The following is a 15,168-nucleotide window of genomic DNA, read 5'->3' as shown; positions in this document are numbered from 1 at the left end:
GGTGCAGTGTTTATACAAACAGTATTCAAAACTTCCTTGTATTCAAGGGTCTACTTCTAAGGATCATCAAAAAGAAGTTTCCTCTATCACTGCTAACCCTCCCCGCCACAACCCAGGCACCTTGTACAGCTTAACTAGAGGGCCAGATTCTTTATAAAATCTAGCACCTCTAGCAAAATAAACATAAATTTATGGGCAGCAGTTAGGGAATGAGCAAAAAGGCTAAATTATGATATCTTTTCTGAGTCTTAACACTGACCTTTTTTTATTTTCCTGGTATTGCACAATGATGGATAAGAAACGATAATCCACAGGGACTATGGAGGTTAGGCCGCACAGAAAGATTACACAGACATGGTCATACACCTGCCACATGATCCCTCTTCTCCAGCTCAGACAGCTGTAACCTGGAGCTTCGGACAACTCTTTTAAAGACTGCTTACAGTCTTTGCTGACTTCCATGATAAGGAGGATAAAGAAGAAAGTTTTTATTCTTAAAACGATTAGGGTCATGTTCCTTTTTAGATTTGTAAAAACACTGAACAAAGGGAAATCTATCTAGTTGGGCTTCTGCTTTCTGTAGTCATTATTTATGACTGGTGACATAGCTTTTGGCAAGCAGCTAAGGGAAATTCAAGGTCAAAGATAGTAAACTTCCATAAACAGGGATTCACGCTTATGGACTATGCTCACATGATCAAGCAACCAGTTTAAAAGGACTAATCCTGCCTTTTGATGACTGTAAGGAGACAGTAGATATTCTGAGAAATAGCGCTGGCTTTGTTTCAAGTGCTCCCATGGACGCACTTTACAACTCTTTTGATAGCTTTATGAATTCCACACTTATATTGTCCTTTTGGGGAGGGAGGAGGTAAAGAAGATGTAGGAATAAAGGGGAGACCTTGAAATAATAAATGCAGCAATAAATAGGGCTTAGGTATTTCTCCATAACTTGACATTCTAGGCTAATATGCTGGAATTGTTTAGAAAAAATGTAGTAGCTCCCAGTAAATAGGAGCAGGAAATATAATTTGATGAGTAAATAGTGGGAAGAGTCTTCCCCTTGAAGGCTGTGATATTGTTCCACTCATCCCTTAGGCCATCCCCTTCCTATTCCAAATCGATTGGTAGAAATGTGACTGGTAGAAACTGTATGGTTATAACCATGTAACCCTTTAGATATTCTAGCTTCCTTTCCTTGACCTGTGTCCTTCTTGAGGTGCAGTTATCATGAGGATACTTAATCTTCCCAATTTCATTCACAAAGGATATTAGTAATGAAGGCTTATATAGGCTCTCAGCCAGAACTGGCAAAAATTTAGAATTCCAAAGGTTCTGCCATATCAAAAACAGTAAGTAAAAAGATGTAGCAGAAGTAGGGACTTCCGGCCAAGATGGAGGCATAGGCAGATACTTCGCCTCCTTGTACAACCAAGAGAAGGACGACAACAACAAATTTAAAAATGAACCGCCAGAAAATCGAACTGTATGGAAGTCTGACAACCAACGAGTTAAAGAAGAAACATTCATTCGGACTGTGTCAAAACACAGAGACGTGCATTGCCCTGCCCTGGCAAATACCTAAGGCTCTGCCTCTTACAATGTAACAGTTGTGCAGAAACAAAGAAATATGGCCCAAGTAAAAGAATAGATCAAAGCTCCAAAAACAGAACTAAGCAATGAAGAGATAGATAGCCAACCTATCAGATGCAGAGTTCAAAAACACTGGTAATCAGGATGCTCACAGAAATGGTTGAGTATGGTTACAAAGTAAAGAAGTGAAGGCTATGCAAAGTGAAATAAAGGAAAATGTACAGGGAACCAACAGTGAGGGGAGGGAAACTGGGACTCAAATCAATGATGTGGACCAGAAGAAAGAAATAAACATTCAATCAGAACAGAATGAAGAAACAAGAATTCAAAAAATGAGGAGAGGCTTAGGAACCTCCAGGACAACTTTAAACGTTCCAACATCCAAATCATAGGGGTGCTGGAAATAGAACAGGAAGAGCAAGAAACTGAAAACTTACTTGAAAAATAGTGAAGGAGAACTTCCCCAATCTGGCAAAGGAAATAGACTTCTAAGAAGTTCAAAGAGTCCCAAAGATGTTAGACCCAAGGAAGCACACACCAAGGCACATCATAATTAACATTACCTAAGACTAAAGAGGAGAGAATCTTAAAAGCAGCAAGAGAAAAGGAGACAGTTACCTACAAAGGAGTTCCCGTAAGACTATCAGCTGATTTCTCAAAAGAAACCTTACAGGCAAGAAGGGGCTGGAAAGAAATACTCCAAGTCATGAAAGGCAAGGACCTACATCCAAGATGACTTTATCCAGCAAAGCTGTCATTTAGAATGGATGGGTAGATAAAGCGCTTCCCAGATAAGGTCAAGTTAAAGGAGTTCATCATCACCAAGCCCTTATATGAAACATTAAAGGGACTTAGCTAAGAAAAAGAAAATCAAAAGTATGAACATTAAAATGACAACAAACTCTCAACTATCAACAACTGAACCTAAAACAAAAACAAACTAAGCTAACAACTAGAACAGGAACAGAATCACAGAAATGGAGATCACATGAAGGGTTATCTGTGGGGAGGGGGTGGGGGTGATTCAGGGAAAAGGTACAGGGAATAAGAAGCATGAATGGTAGGTACAAAATAGGGGGAGGTTAAGAATAGTATAGGATATGGAGAAGCCAAAGAACTTATATGTACAGTCCAGGGACATGAACTAAGGGCAGGGGTTGGGGGGGGATGCTTGTGGGGGGGGGTACAGGGTGGGGGGGATAAAGAGGAGAAAAAAATGGGACAATTGTAATAGCATAATGAATTAAATATACTTTAAAAAAGAAACAAGTAGATAGAAAGTAGTTCAGGTCAAAAGAAAAAATATAGGAGACCTTAAAATTGTACACACACACACACCCCAGATTAAATATGGCAGGTAATGGGAGTTGTGAGGTCACTGCTACAACTATAGGTTTAAAAAGACAGAACTCTAGAGAATAACTGCCAAAAAAAAAAAAAAAGCTTAGGTTTTATCCTGTTAAAAATTCTTTACTAAACAAAGGCTACTATTTTCCCTTCTAACTTTTTGCCTTTGTTGATAATAAAAGTAATTCCAAGGGGTCATATACAACAAATTCTTACTGCTTTTCTTCATGGCTGTGTTGGGCTAAGATAAGAAAGCTATTGATAGAACTGGCAAGGAATTAATTTAGTGATCATTTGCATATTCCAATATTATTTTCTCTTTCTTCACCATACACTAAAATGAGCTCTACTACTTTAGGTAATATGCACAGGACTCCCTGAAAGTACTTTTCGTGGAAGAAACCAAACTGCGCACAATTTGCATACTCAGCAGAGTCTATGTGGTTGAATTACTCATCCATCAAACTAATGGGCTGCATCAAAAGTAACAAACTTCCAGAGACATAAAGAGGGTAACTACTTCAAACAATTGCACTTAAAACTTAAGAGAGCCTTCATTTATGAGTGGACAGTGACCTGGGCAAACAAGAAATGCTGCATGGACTGACAAGTTTTTAGAACAATAAAAGAATAGCTATGAATTAGTGGGAGTAGCCCTTTTACTCAGCAATTCTTGGCTAAGAATATCTATTTTAGTAAAAAGGATGATAACTCAGGAGCTGCCCAGAGAATATTATTCTAACTATCTATGGAAGACAGAAAGCAAGCCTGTGATTTAACTCTGATCAATACTGTGTTTCCAGATACTGGTTCAAGGTCACCCCTTTCTATCATAAATTTCACCTTTCCACATCTCCACTCCACTTTAGTAAGCTAAGCTGCTGAGGCTGAGCAGAGAAGATGAGAAACCTGTTGGGGCAAGACAGGTTATGGAGAAACTGACTACAAGGAGGATTATACAACCATGGAGGGCTGTCATTTTCAAGAGGAAGCATGCAAGAGACAAACTTAATTTTTTAAATGTGCACTGTCCAATTTCTAGATCATCTATGCCTTGTGGGCAAACACGAATGTACCATACTATTATCATTCAAGCAACAAAACATAAAGGACAGACGACTAGTTTAAATGTGAAAGAGATGCACGTAATAAATACTACAATGGGCAAGCCATTTTATATGTTAGAGCATCACTTTCCTTACCTGTATAAAATGATGAATAAAGTTCCACCCAGAGCTAAAACTTAATTCTACATTTTTTTCAGTTTAGTTTCCAGAACAGAATGCTTTTCTGTCCCTATCCTTACTATTATATTATAAATTATATAAGGACCATCTTATTTATTAATGAATCTCTCCTGCATTTTGTAATATCCTGCACTTAGTAATAGATTACAGTATTTTCTGAAATAATTATTTTTCTTTGCATTTCTCCTTTGACAACTTAGACATAAAAACAGAAATTATTCCTTAATCTGACAACGATACACTGGTTTTGCGTAAACTTCAGTGACTTCTGAAATGCTATATCATAGTATTTGACAGCTATCCTTAGAAATTATTCAGTAGCTCTGTATTTTAGAAGTAGCAAAGTGTAGTTGATATAGAAGCAACGTAGACAAACTGAACTTTTTAGAAAAAAGTTCAAAGAATATTATTACGAATTTATCTACCTGTTCACTTCACAGAAGCCTAGAGCATGAAACCACAAAGCTCTTGGGGGAATCTAAGATTTACATGTTTTGGTCTAATTTGCCTTTAAAATACTTTTGTCAAATATTTGTATTGTGACAAATGTGAGGAAACTAAAAAAACAAACAAGCCTCATACATGTTTCTAAAAGTGGAAGAAAGAAAGAGAACACACCATCTGTTATTGGCCTTCAATGGTCTGAAATGCCAAATCCAGATCCTTTATATAAATTACATCTCCAGGGCACTAAACCTTGAGCAAACTGTAAGATAAAATTAACTTAAAATGTTTTTATTCTGTACACCTACCAAATGAATAACTGCATGGAACCTCAACAAATGGCATGGCATGAAACAATGGCGTTTCCTTCCTGTAAGTCCTATTCCATTATCTTATTTTTTCCTCACCTATCTCAAGGAACTCAGGCACAGAGAGCTTAAGTACCCTGGTCAGTGTTATACTAGAAGGCTGTGGAGGTAGTCCGCCTAGAACCTAGGCATCCTGATTCCTGGCCTAGAACTTATTCTTTATTAAACCTGCCTTACCATTAACCCAATGCCACAATTTTGTACCTGTTAATGTCACAAATTTAGTCACTTTTCCTGATCCCAAGTAAGTTAGAAGATTCATCCAGCCTGCTTCTGGTTTTCACCATCAGCAGCTCCATTACAAACATGGGGTTGCCTAACAGTACCCTTGCCTTCTGTTCATCCTGGATGATTCATCAGTGACAAATTAATTTACCTACGGCATGGCTCTACTTAGCTGCTCAAAAAACTCCACTGCCTACTAACCTTCCCAATGTCTACTAACATCCTTGTTCTGAGGGCACAAATCTCTAAAACAAAGGTCCCAACCTCCCTTCCTGCCTACATGTACTTCGTGTTCCAGCCAACTAAATCCAATTGCCAAAGTTTCTGGTGTTCCTAGGCATAGCTCCACTTCTCTGGTATGTGCTCACACTGTTTCTTCATTCTGGAATACCCATCCTCACGATCTCTGATGCAACAAACCTTCCTCCTCTTCCAAGGTCTAGTTCTAAGACCTCTGAACATTCATATCACGTTTTGCCTTTCCTCATAACTCCAACTGGATTAGTCTCACAAAATACCCTGAAATGTTTCTATGATCTTTTCAATCTGCGCCCATTTCTGTCATCGTGCTGATAGAACAGTATTGAGAAAAGGTTGGAGAAACAGTTGAATGGAGGTATTTCTCCAAAATTCTTTCTCATTGTCATCAATTGCAGACAACTGCAAAAGTATCCTCTTGGATATGTTTCTTTCTGGTCAAACCACATACAGGAATCTGAATCTCGCCATTTGATGGTGCCGATGTTGCCAGTAGAACCAGTACTCCAAGCTAAACTAGTATTTGTACCCCAGGCACCATTTGCATGCATTTCTTAAGTTGTAATCTGCATTTCAGGCTGCCTCCCAGAAACTAATTTCTGTCTGCAATGAGTAACCTAACCACCTCACATCCGACTTCTGATATTGATACACTTATTTTATGCTATCTGGCATTTATGTCTCTATCCATTAGATTTACTTTTCCAACTGTATTTCCATCTAATCCTCCTCACATTCAAATATTCCACTGGGGGGTGGGGTGGGAAAACAAATATTACACTGAAGCAGACTTACTTGCTTCTCCTGAATAGATGTAGCAATTTGACCACTGTATGCCTCTTTGGCTTGTGTAACTCCCTGTGATTTGTAATTCCTTCCCCTCTCCCTCACCACTTTCCGTCTAATCCTGCCATTACTTACTCAACACTGACCATGCACTTTAAATGTGTGAGAGTTAGAATAAAGTTAAAACATGGCCCTTGCTCTTCTGAGTTTACAGTCTAGCTCATTTTTTAAGGCTTGGTTAAAAATGCTACCTTTTTCATGCGTTTACATTGAATTCTTGACAGAAATCTCTCCTTTCTGAATTTCCCTAGCAATCTTCTCTTACAGAAATTTTGACTTTTTAAACTATGAGACAAAAAGTGCCATACATATATAGCAAGTTCCTCGAAGGCAAGTAATTAATTTCTACCTCCTTACTACATCTAGAAGGACACTCAACAAATATTCATTCAAAAAGCATTTGATTCTGCCCTGGCTGGTGTGGCTCAGTGGGCTGCGCACTGGCCTGTGAACTTAAAGGCCCCTGGGGTCCCAGTCAGGGCACAGGCCTGGGTGAAGGGCCGGGTCCCCGGAGAGGAGCATGGATGTGAGAGGCAACCGATGGATGTTTCTCCCCCTCCCCTGCTCTCTTCCTTCCCCTCTCTTTAAGAAGATAAATCAATTCTTTTTTTTAAAAAAGTATTTAATTCTTATAAAACCCACCAAGGTTTCAATATTTAATTAAAAGGAGCCAGGTGCAAAAAGACAGGATTCTTGCCTTTGGGAGCTTAATCTAGAGGAGGAAACTCATTAAATATGTAAAAAGTAAATATGTGTAGGTATATGTAATTACAAATTGTGGTAAGTGGTATGAAGGGGTAAACCCAGTACTGTGGCAGAGAATGAGAGTAAAAGAGCTGATTGGTATGGAAGGGGCAGGGGAAGGGAGAAAGAAGCCCTGTGGAGGGAACACTTAAACAGACAGAAAAATCACTGGAGTTGGGTAGAAGGGCAGGGAGCAGCATCCCTGAGGCAAGAAAAGAATCCAGGGCATTTAAGGTCAGTGTGAATAGAATACATTTAGAGGAAGAGAGGCCAATGAGGAAGAAGAGGGAGAAGAACAGGTATCAATTAAGAAGGGTTTAAAGATAATCTTCAGGACACTAAATTTTATTCCAAGGGCAACTGGAAGCTAATTATGGGCAATAAGCAGGGAAGTGATGTGATTAGCTTGTACCTTAGCAGAGTACTTTGGCTGCTGTATAGCATAGCCAGCCTTTGTCTCTTCTTCCCTAATATTTCCTATTCAAGCTCTTCTGTGAGGTATTCACAGAAGGGAAAAGACAAAACTTACAGAGCTAGAGGCTATAATCCTTTAATTACCAGAATCCAAAGACTTCTGATAAAGCTTTAGGAGGATTAGAAGAAGCTTCTAACTTCTGGGTTACAAAATAGTTGGAAGGCAAAAACTGAGGAATATTCTATAAGAAATATCCTGGATTGTAAGAGCTTCTAAAGTCACATACAACCTTTGATAGGTGAGAGTTCAGCTTACAGAATATTGTTAAGAGCACGAGTATGGCATCAGATAGTGTTAACTCCTGGCTCTGCTGATCTCTAGCTAAGTGTCCTGGTGACATTTCCTATAAAAGTTCTGTGGGTCTTTAGAGTGGCAGTAGGTACAATGTATAGAGGCTTCTAAAGGGGCTGTACCTGGATTTCAATAGCACTTGGGTAAATGACTCAAATTTGGTAGTTAGCTGCTTAATTAATAAAAACAGTACGATGAGAGCAGACTAAGCTCCTTGTGGAACATGGAGAGCAAACTGTAAGACACACAGCAAATGCTCAATAGATTTTTATTAGATTATACAATCTGTACTATACATGGAAGCCTTCAACAGTAGTATTGACAAACCCCACTTTTCATTCATACCTCCCCAATTACTAGTAATGAATCCAGAATTTATGTGACTCCATTTTTTAATGCCCTGTTTTAGGTTCAGTGAAGAAGACTAGACTGACTCCAAGATCTGGATTCTGGTCCATTCAACTCTATAACTCTATTCTTTTGGATAAAAACACTTATGTCAGTTTCTCAATTCTGGCATTATTGACATGCAGGGAGGGATAATTCTTTGTTGTATGAGTTAGCCTGTGCATTGCAGGATGTTTAACAGTATCCCTGGCCTTTACTCACTAAATGCCAGATGCACCATCCCAACTGTGACCACCAAAAATGTCTCCAGACATTGCCAAAATTCCCCTGGGGGCACAATCACCCCACCCCATAGAGAAATACTTTTGATCTCTGAGTCTCATCCAAAACTCAGGGAAACATGGACACAGTACCTGTCTTATTTTCCTTCAGGGTTGTTATATGTCATTCAAGTAATTAAAGGAATGGGAAGAAATACTGAGAGAAAAAAACACATGACATATGTAAAAGCATTATTATTATTATTATTATTCTCCTCTGTGAGTACTCAATAATGAGGCTGAAGACAAACACAGCTTGTTTATAGAATGCATTGCAAAACTCAGGTTAAGGCTTTGTGCACTCTAACAGATCTTTTAGGTGGGCAGTCAACAAGTATTTGTTGACTGATTCTAAATCTGGGTCCAAGAGTAACTTCATTTACTTTTGTGGCATATTCTCAGGTTTTTCTGCTGAGCTACAACAATGTAGTATGATTCCAAACCTAACTGTACTTGAAGGACAGGCCTGGATTAAACAAGAATGACTATTCATTTCACAGATGGAAAACTGAGGTACAGAAGGTTAACTGACTAGCTGAAATCATGTGGCAGTCAGTCTAGAGACACTGCAATTAGAGTCCAGATTCTGACCTCAAGTGCATTGCTCTTTCTATTACTTGTATCCTGGTACTTGCATCCAACCATTTTGCACCCTTGTCTCTTAACACAAAGTTAGCTGTTTTGCTTTTTGGGTGCACCCCCAAAAAACTGAGATAAGGAAACAGTTGTAGTTTTGAGAGAAGCTTAGAAAGAAATGAAGACCTATTTCTACGGGGAGGCACAAGTGGACAGTCCCTACATGTTAGGTAAATCAATGTCAAGTTATCCAAGCGTGCCCTGTCAAGTCTGCGAAGTCCTTGTTACCAACAAGGACTAAATCTACTTGTTACCAACCTCCAAAGCAGTCGCATCTTGCAGTGCTTTATACCATGTTAAGACATACGATTTGTGCTAACACTGTTACCTGCAGTGCTCTTGGCTGCTCCATCTCGATGTGGCTCTAAGTGGGAATGGACTTCCATATAGCCCAAGTGCCAGGCCACATTTCAGCATTTTGTTAAAATTCACAAAAAACCCCAAATGCCATTCTGCTATATATTTTCAGTGTCAGAAACAACTTTTAAAGAACCCATAAAAAAGTAACCATTTTTTTTACTTCTTTAAAATACCAGATCACTTCTGATGATTATGTCTATGAACCTTCAAATGCTGAATGTTGTCACAAAGAATCATCACTTCCAACCATTGATTCAGCAGTCTTCTGGATCATTCTCAGGCAACATATGAGTTGAAGCCCACCTTAACCTTTATCATTACTACAGTTTGAAAGGATATAAGACTAGAAATCAGGGAATTTTGGTTTTAGCCTGGGTTTTCCAAAACATTTAGGTAATTTCATTGTTATGGTCACAGTTTCCTTAGTGAAGAGATAGAATAATTCATCTTTAGGACCCATTTCAACAAGAGAAGTCTAGGTGTATATAATATTGTTTCAATGAGAAACAAATGCATACTTGTCTTTTCTAAATGCATTCCGAATACTAGTTGATAAGCTTTAGACATGCTAACATTTCAGTGGCTCAACACTTACTAAACACATTTCAGAGTGCACTGTTCATATCATTTTCTAAAAAATTCCAAATCGCGCCCTGGCTGGCATAGCTCAGTGGATTGAGCACGGGCTGGGAACCAAAGTGTCCCAGGTTCGATTCCCAGCCAGGGTACCCCTGGCAATCACACATTGATGTCTGTCTGTCTGTCTGTCTGTCTCTCTCTCCCTTCCCTCTCTGAAAATAAATAAAACCTTTAAAAAATTTTTTTAAAAATAAGAAATTCCAAATCACTGAACTTAAATAATTACCTCGACTGAGGGATACCTGGCCGAAGCAGAAACAGCAGGAGCCCTCCTGGTTTTTGGAGTCAGACTGCTGTCAACAGGCTGTGCCATCTTTGGAACCCAGAACGAGTCACTAAGACTTTGTGGGGATAATACACATAAAACAAGGGTAGTAACATTTCATAATATTGTGAACATGAAATAGGATCAACTGAGATGTCTGGCTAACAGTGAAAGTTGTGGGCCCCACTCCAGACGGCTGAATCTCCTCTCAGGGAATGGGGCCTAAGGATCTAGACACCAAGCTACATAGGTGATTCTTATGCACTCAAATTTGAAAACCCCAGTTCTGAATTAAAAATATGTACAACATAAATATATAGCACAAAGAATCTAAGAGCTGGATGTTTAACAAGAGCTTAAAAAAACAGTAAAGAAAAAGTCAAGAATCTAGTCAAGATTTAACTAGAATCTAAAGCAGAAGAGCATTTTGGTATTCCAACAGGGCACGGAGCTAGCAGAGTCTCTCTCACAGCTTACACATACCTCGGCCTAACAATCAAACACACACCTGGACTAACTGAATCGCCAATGATTCATCTTTGGGATCTGGGACAGGTTTGTTCACCCACTGTGTGAATAAAATCTCTTGAGTTCCACATGAAGGTGAAATTACTTATTTTCCACAGTTTTATTTTTTTAGATTAGTTGTAAAATATAGGAGCTGAACTATCAGAAACGTAAACCTTAAATAGGAAATGCACTGTTTTGTATAAATAAACTGTTGGATGTTAGTTTCTAACATGATTAATAAAATTAAGGTTTGTGCCCTGGCCTGGTGGCTCAGTTGGTTGGAGTGTCATCCTGTACACCAAAAAGGTTGTGGGTTCGATCCCCGGTCCAGTCTGGGCCTTACGGGAGGCAACCAATTGATGTTTTCTTTTTCCTCTCTCTTGCTCCCTTCCTCTCTCTCTAAAATCAATAAAAATATATCCTTGGATGAGGATTAAAAAAATGAAAGGAAGAAAAAAGATTTGTTCCAAGTTTAGCACTCAAGGGTCTGTCCCTAACCATCAGCTCCTGTCTTTTTGAGATCGGGGCTTCAGTTTGAGATCCTGAATAGGACACCAAAAAAAAAAAACCAAAAAAAAACCCCAAACAAACCAAACAAAAACAAGCAAACAAACACATGCAGAGGAAGTTGTGGGCAGAAAAGGCATTTCCCACTTCTTTTTTATGGCAAGTTTCCAAGTACACATGGAGCTGTACTCATTCTCTAACTGGTAAAACTGTACCTGCTGGTTGTGGGCCCTTGGGCAAATTGTTTAATATCTGTCTCAGCTCTAAAATCAGGATAATAAAAGGAGCCTACCTCATATGATTGTTTGAAGGATTATTATGAGGCACTCATGTAGATGACAGAACAATGGTTAAGAGGACAAAGGTAGTTTTCTCTAAAATAAGGATGACAATAGCAACTACTTCATGACAGTGAGTATCTGAACACTTAGCACTGGGACTATGCACAGTAAGCCCTCAATAAATATTCATTATTGTTACTTTTAACCTGCTGTTCTTTCTAAACTTGGCACAGGTACATTTTGACTTGTCCTTCAGCCATTACTTCATAGCTAGCTAACCTTTCTTTCTAACCTCTGCGGTTCTCAGTTTGGGGGTTTTGAGAGTGTGCCAATGCATCCTATCCACGTAACTTCACAGGCAGGGACGTCCTTTACCTATGTTGCATCAGGTGGCTAGCCATTTGCTTCCAATCTGCATCTATTTTCTTTGCAGCGTCTCAAAGTTTCAGGCTTCTCTCTCCCTCTTTTCTGATTATAAGAGATGCTTTTTTGTGGGGGTAGGTTGTTTCCCCACCACGAAGCAATTCTCCAAACCAGCTAGGTGTCTACAATTCAATGCAATTCTGACACTGTCTACCCAGAGATAACGTCAGATTCCAGAGGCTGTGGGCTTAGACCCACAAGACTGCCCTTCACTTCAGATGCTGATTATAATGACCCCAGGTTGTAACCCTTGCTTCTGACCAACTGGTTACAAATCAGAGGTTCCCATGACCCCTCTCCTTGGGTTCTATTAATTTGCTAGAGTGGCTCGCAGAACTCAGGAAACCCACTTACTCCCTAGATTCCCAATGCATTATAAAGGACATTAAAGTACACAAATCAACAGCCAGGTAAAGGAAGAGATATATAGGGCGAGGTCCTGAACAGAAGATGCAATTAAAAAAAGACACCTTTGTTGTTCTCTTTACTTAGGAAATTCCAAGAGTTTTAGGAGCTCTGTGCCAGAAATGGGATGAAGACCAAATATATACTTTTATTACAAATCAAAATATCACTTTTCCTTGTTTTTGTATTTCTATCGTCATTTCATTAGGATTTGAGGAAGGAAAAGAGATGTGCTCAAAATGCCACCTTGAAATATAAATATGATACATTATATTGTTTTTGCCCATCTTTCCTACATTTTAGTTTCTTAAGAATAGGTAAGGGGTAGTAATTCTGCCCCTTAATTCTAAGCCATAACATGGCACCTTTATCTAAGACTGGCCAGCATGGCTCAATTGGTTGGGTGTCATCCTGCACAGCAAAAGGTCACTGGTTCAATTTCCAGTCAAGGCACTTGCCTTGGATGCTGGCCAGTACCCAGCTGGAGCATGTGTGAGAGGCAACCAACCAATGTTTCTCTCCCTCTTTCTCTCTCCCTCACCTTCTCTCTAAAAATAAATAAGTAAATAAATAAAATAGTTTTAAAAAATATGTAGTCTCTGGATGTTTTCAAGAAAATGACACCTTCAACTCTTTCACTGTTCACTTACAATTAAAATCTCATAAACTATCAGAACTAGCAGAGTCAGTAATTATCAGTCTGATGCACATACCCTTTGAGTCAGCAATTCCGCTCCTAAATACCTACGGACACATCTGTGAAATGTTATAAGAACAGGGTTATTTGTTGCAGAACTGTCTGTGAGAGCAAAATATTGAAAATACAACCTAAATGTTCATTAACAGGGCATTGATAAATTATCGTATGCCCATAAAATGGAATACTTTGCTGCCATAAACAAGATGAAGAAATTCCTTATATAGTGACAGAATGATCTCCAAGGTATATTACAAAATGAACAAGGCAGGCACACTGTAGGCTCTCATTTGTAAAATAATAATAATAATAATAATAAAGGGGAAAAGTATATACATATTGTGTGTAAACACCTATACTACGTCTGGGAGGTAGGTGCACAAGAAAGCTGTAACACTATGATCCCTAGGAGGAGAGCCGGCCGTACCTGCAAGAACCTTTTGAATTTTGAGCCACATGAATATAATTCCTACTTTTAAAAATTATATTTTAAGTGCAACTCCTTTATTTTACAGAAAATGAAACTGAGGCCCATGTTGTTGAATAATGATGCTATTGTACTCTTTAGTCAACTGAACCCGAATATTTGCTTCTCATAGAAGACTTCTGTAGCATTAGGCTAACCACTTTCCCCAACCCTCCCATTTCTCCAGAGGGTATGCCCGGAAGCAGCTAAGCAGGAAGGATTTCTGAATTTTACATATCCTGTTTTAGTGGCAAATAACACAGAAGCTCCTGTTTCTCTTGCCCACTCTCACCTTTCTGTACAAAGAAGATCAAGTATACAACTACATTTTTTTACAAAGGCTTTAGAAAAGCTTTTATTTGCCTTGTCCAAATAGGACAACTCAAATTTGATTATATCAAACAAACAAAGGAACTGAAAAAGCCCTTTAGTTATGCAATGGTGGAAGGGCCTAAGTCCAACAGGGAGTGTATCTCTCAGCCACTGGACTCTATTTTTCTGACACCTTTTGTTGTTGACTAAGCCACATGCTGGAATAAAGCAATCATGAGGTGTAGTCTCTTATACTCCTCTTACTGGATCCTTCTGTAGCCTTGACACACTTCCAATGTGTTAATCTTGAGTGCTTTAGTATGATTTAGGTAGTTTTCAGAGAACTTTATAGACGGTGTGGTAAGAGTGGAAAAAGCACTGGATTAGTTATGAAAGGCTCTGAGCAATAGACCTAAGTTTACCATTATTAGCCAGGTGACATTAAGCCAATTACCTAAACTCAACAAGTACTAGCTCCTTTATTGCAAAATGGATATAAAAATACCTACCCTGCTACTCTTGCAGGTGTATGAGGATCAAATAAAGTGTCCAAATACTTTCTAATCTTAAGGTATATTACACATGAAATATTATCAATAATAGCTTACTTACTCATTGGATGACAAAATTAATCTCTGAAAGGAGATGTCCAACTCACACACAGGGATCACTTTCATGTCACTTAAAGCACCTATACAGCCATTTACAGTTTGATGTAAAGAAGTTCGACTTGCTAGTCAGATACATATACACAGCTGACTCTTGAACAATGCAAGGGTTAGGGGCACCAACCCCTGAGCAGTCAAAAGCCACATAAAACATCTGACTCCCCCAAAACTTTATAGCTGTCCCTCAGTTTCTGCAGGGGACTAATTTCAGAAACCCCTGCAGATACCAAAATTCATGAATGCTCAAGTTCCTTATATAAAATGGCATAGAACAATCGCTTCTCGGCCTTTTGGCTGAGATCAAGTGTAAATGGCATAGAACAACACATAGAGTCAGCCCTCCTTAACTGGGAAAACACTATTTTCAATCAGTGCTTGGCTGAAGCCACAGATGCAAAACCTGAGGGTACAAAGGGCTGACTACACATTTACTGAGAAAATCCATGTGTAAGTGGACCCACACAGTTCAAATGCATGTTGTTCAAGGGCCAAA

At 38.9% G+C, this 15,168-nt stretch overlaps 1 protein-coding gene across 3 annotated transcripts in view; it reads right to left on the bottom strand.

Annotated features, from left to right (window-relative positions):
* The window catches only part of SLC31A1 (solute carrier family 31 member 1), a 32,413-nt gene that overhangs the window by 11,262 nt on the left and 5,983 nt on the right, over nucleotides 1–15,168 (bottom strand). The window contains exons 1-2 of one of the 3 annotated variants that reach the window (XM_036022082.1): nucleotides 10,464–10,477; nucleotides 5,645–5,648 (exon numbers count right to left, since the gene is read on the bottom strand). The exons of the other annotated variants lie outside the window; for them this stretch is intronic. The gene's annotated coding sequence lies outside the window, so the exon portion shown is untranslated. Of the gene's footprint in view, nucleotides 1–5,644; nucleotides 5,649–10,463; nucleotides 10,478–15,168 lie in introns of those variants that run through there. 3 annotated transcript variants of the gene reach the window in all.

Source organism: Phyllostomus discolor, chromosome 3, assembly GCF_004126475.2.
Source record: "Phyllostomus discolor isolate MPI-MPIP mPhyDis1 chromosome 3, mPhyDis1.pri.v3, whole genome shotgun sequence".
NCBI lineage: Eukaryota > Metazoa > Chordata > Mammalia > Chiroptera > Phyllostomidae > Phyllostomus > Phyllostomus discolor.
Note: the sequence above shows the minus strand (reverse complement) of the source record. Positions and strands in the feature narration are given on the sequence as shown.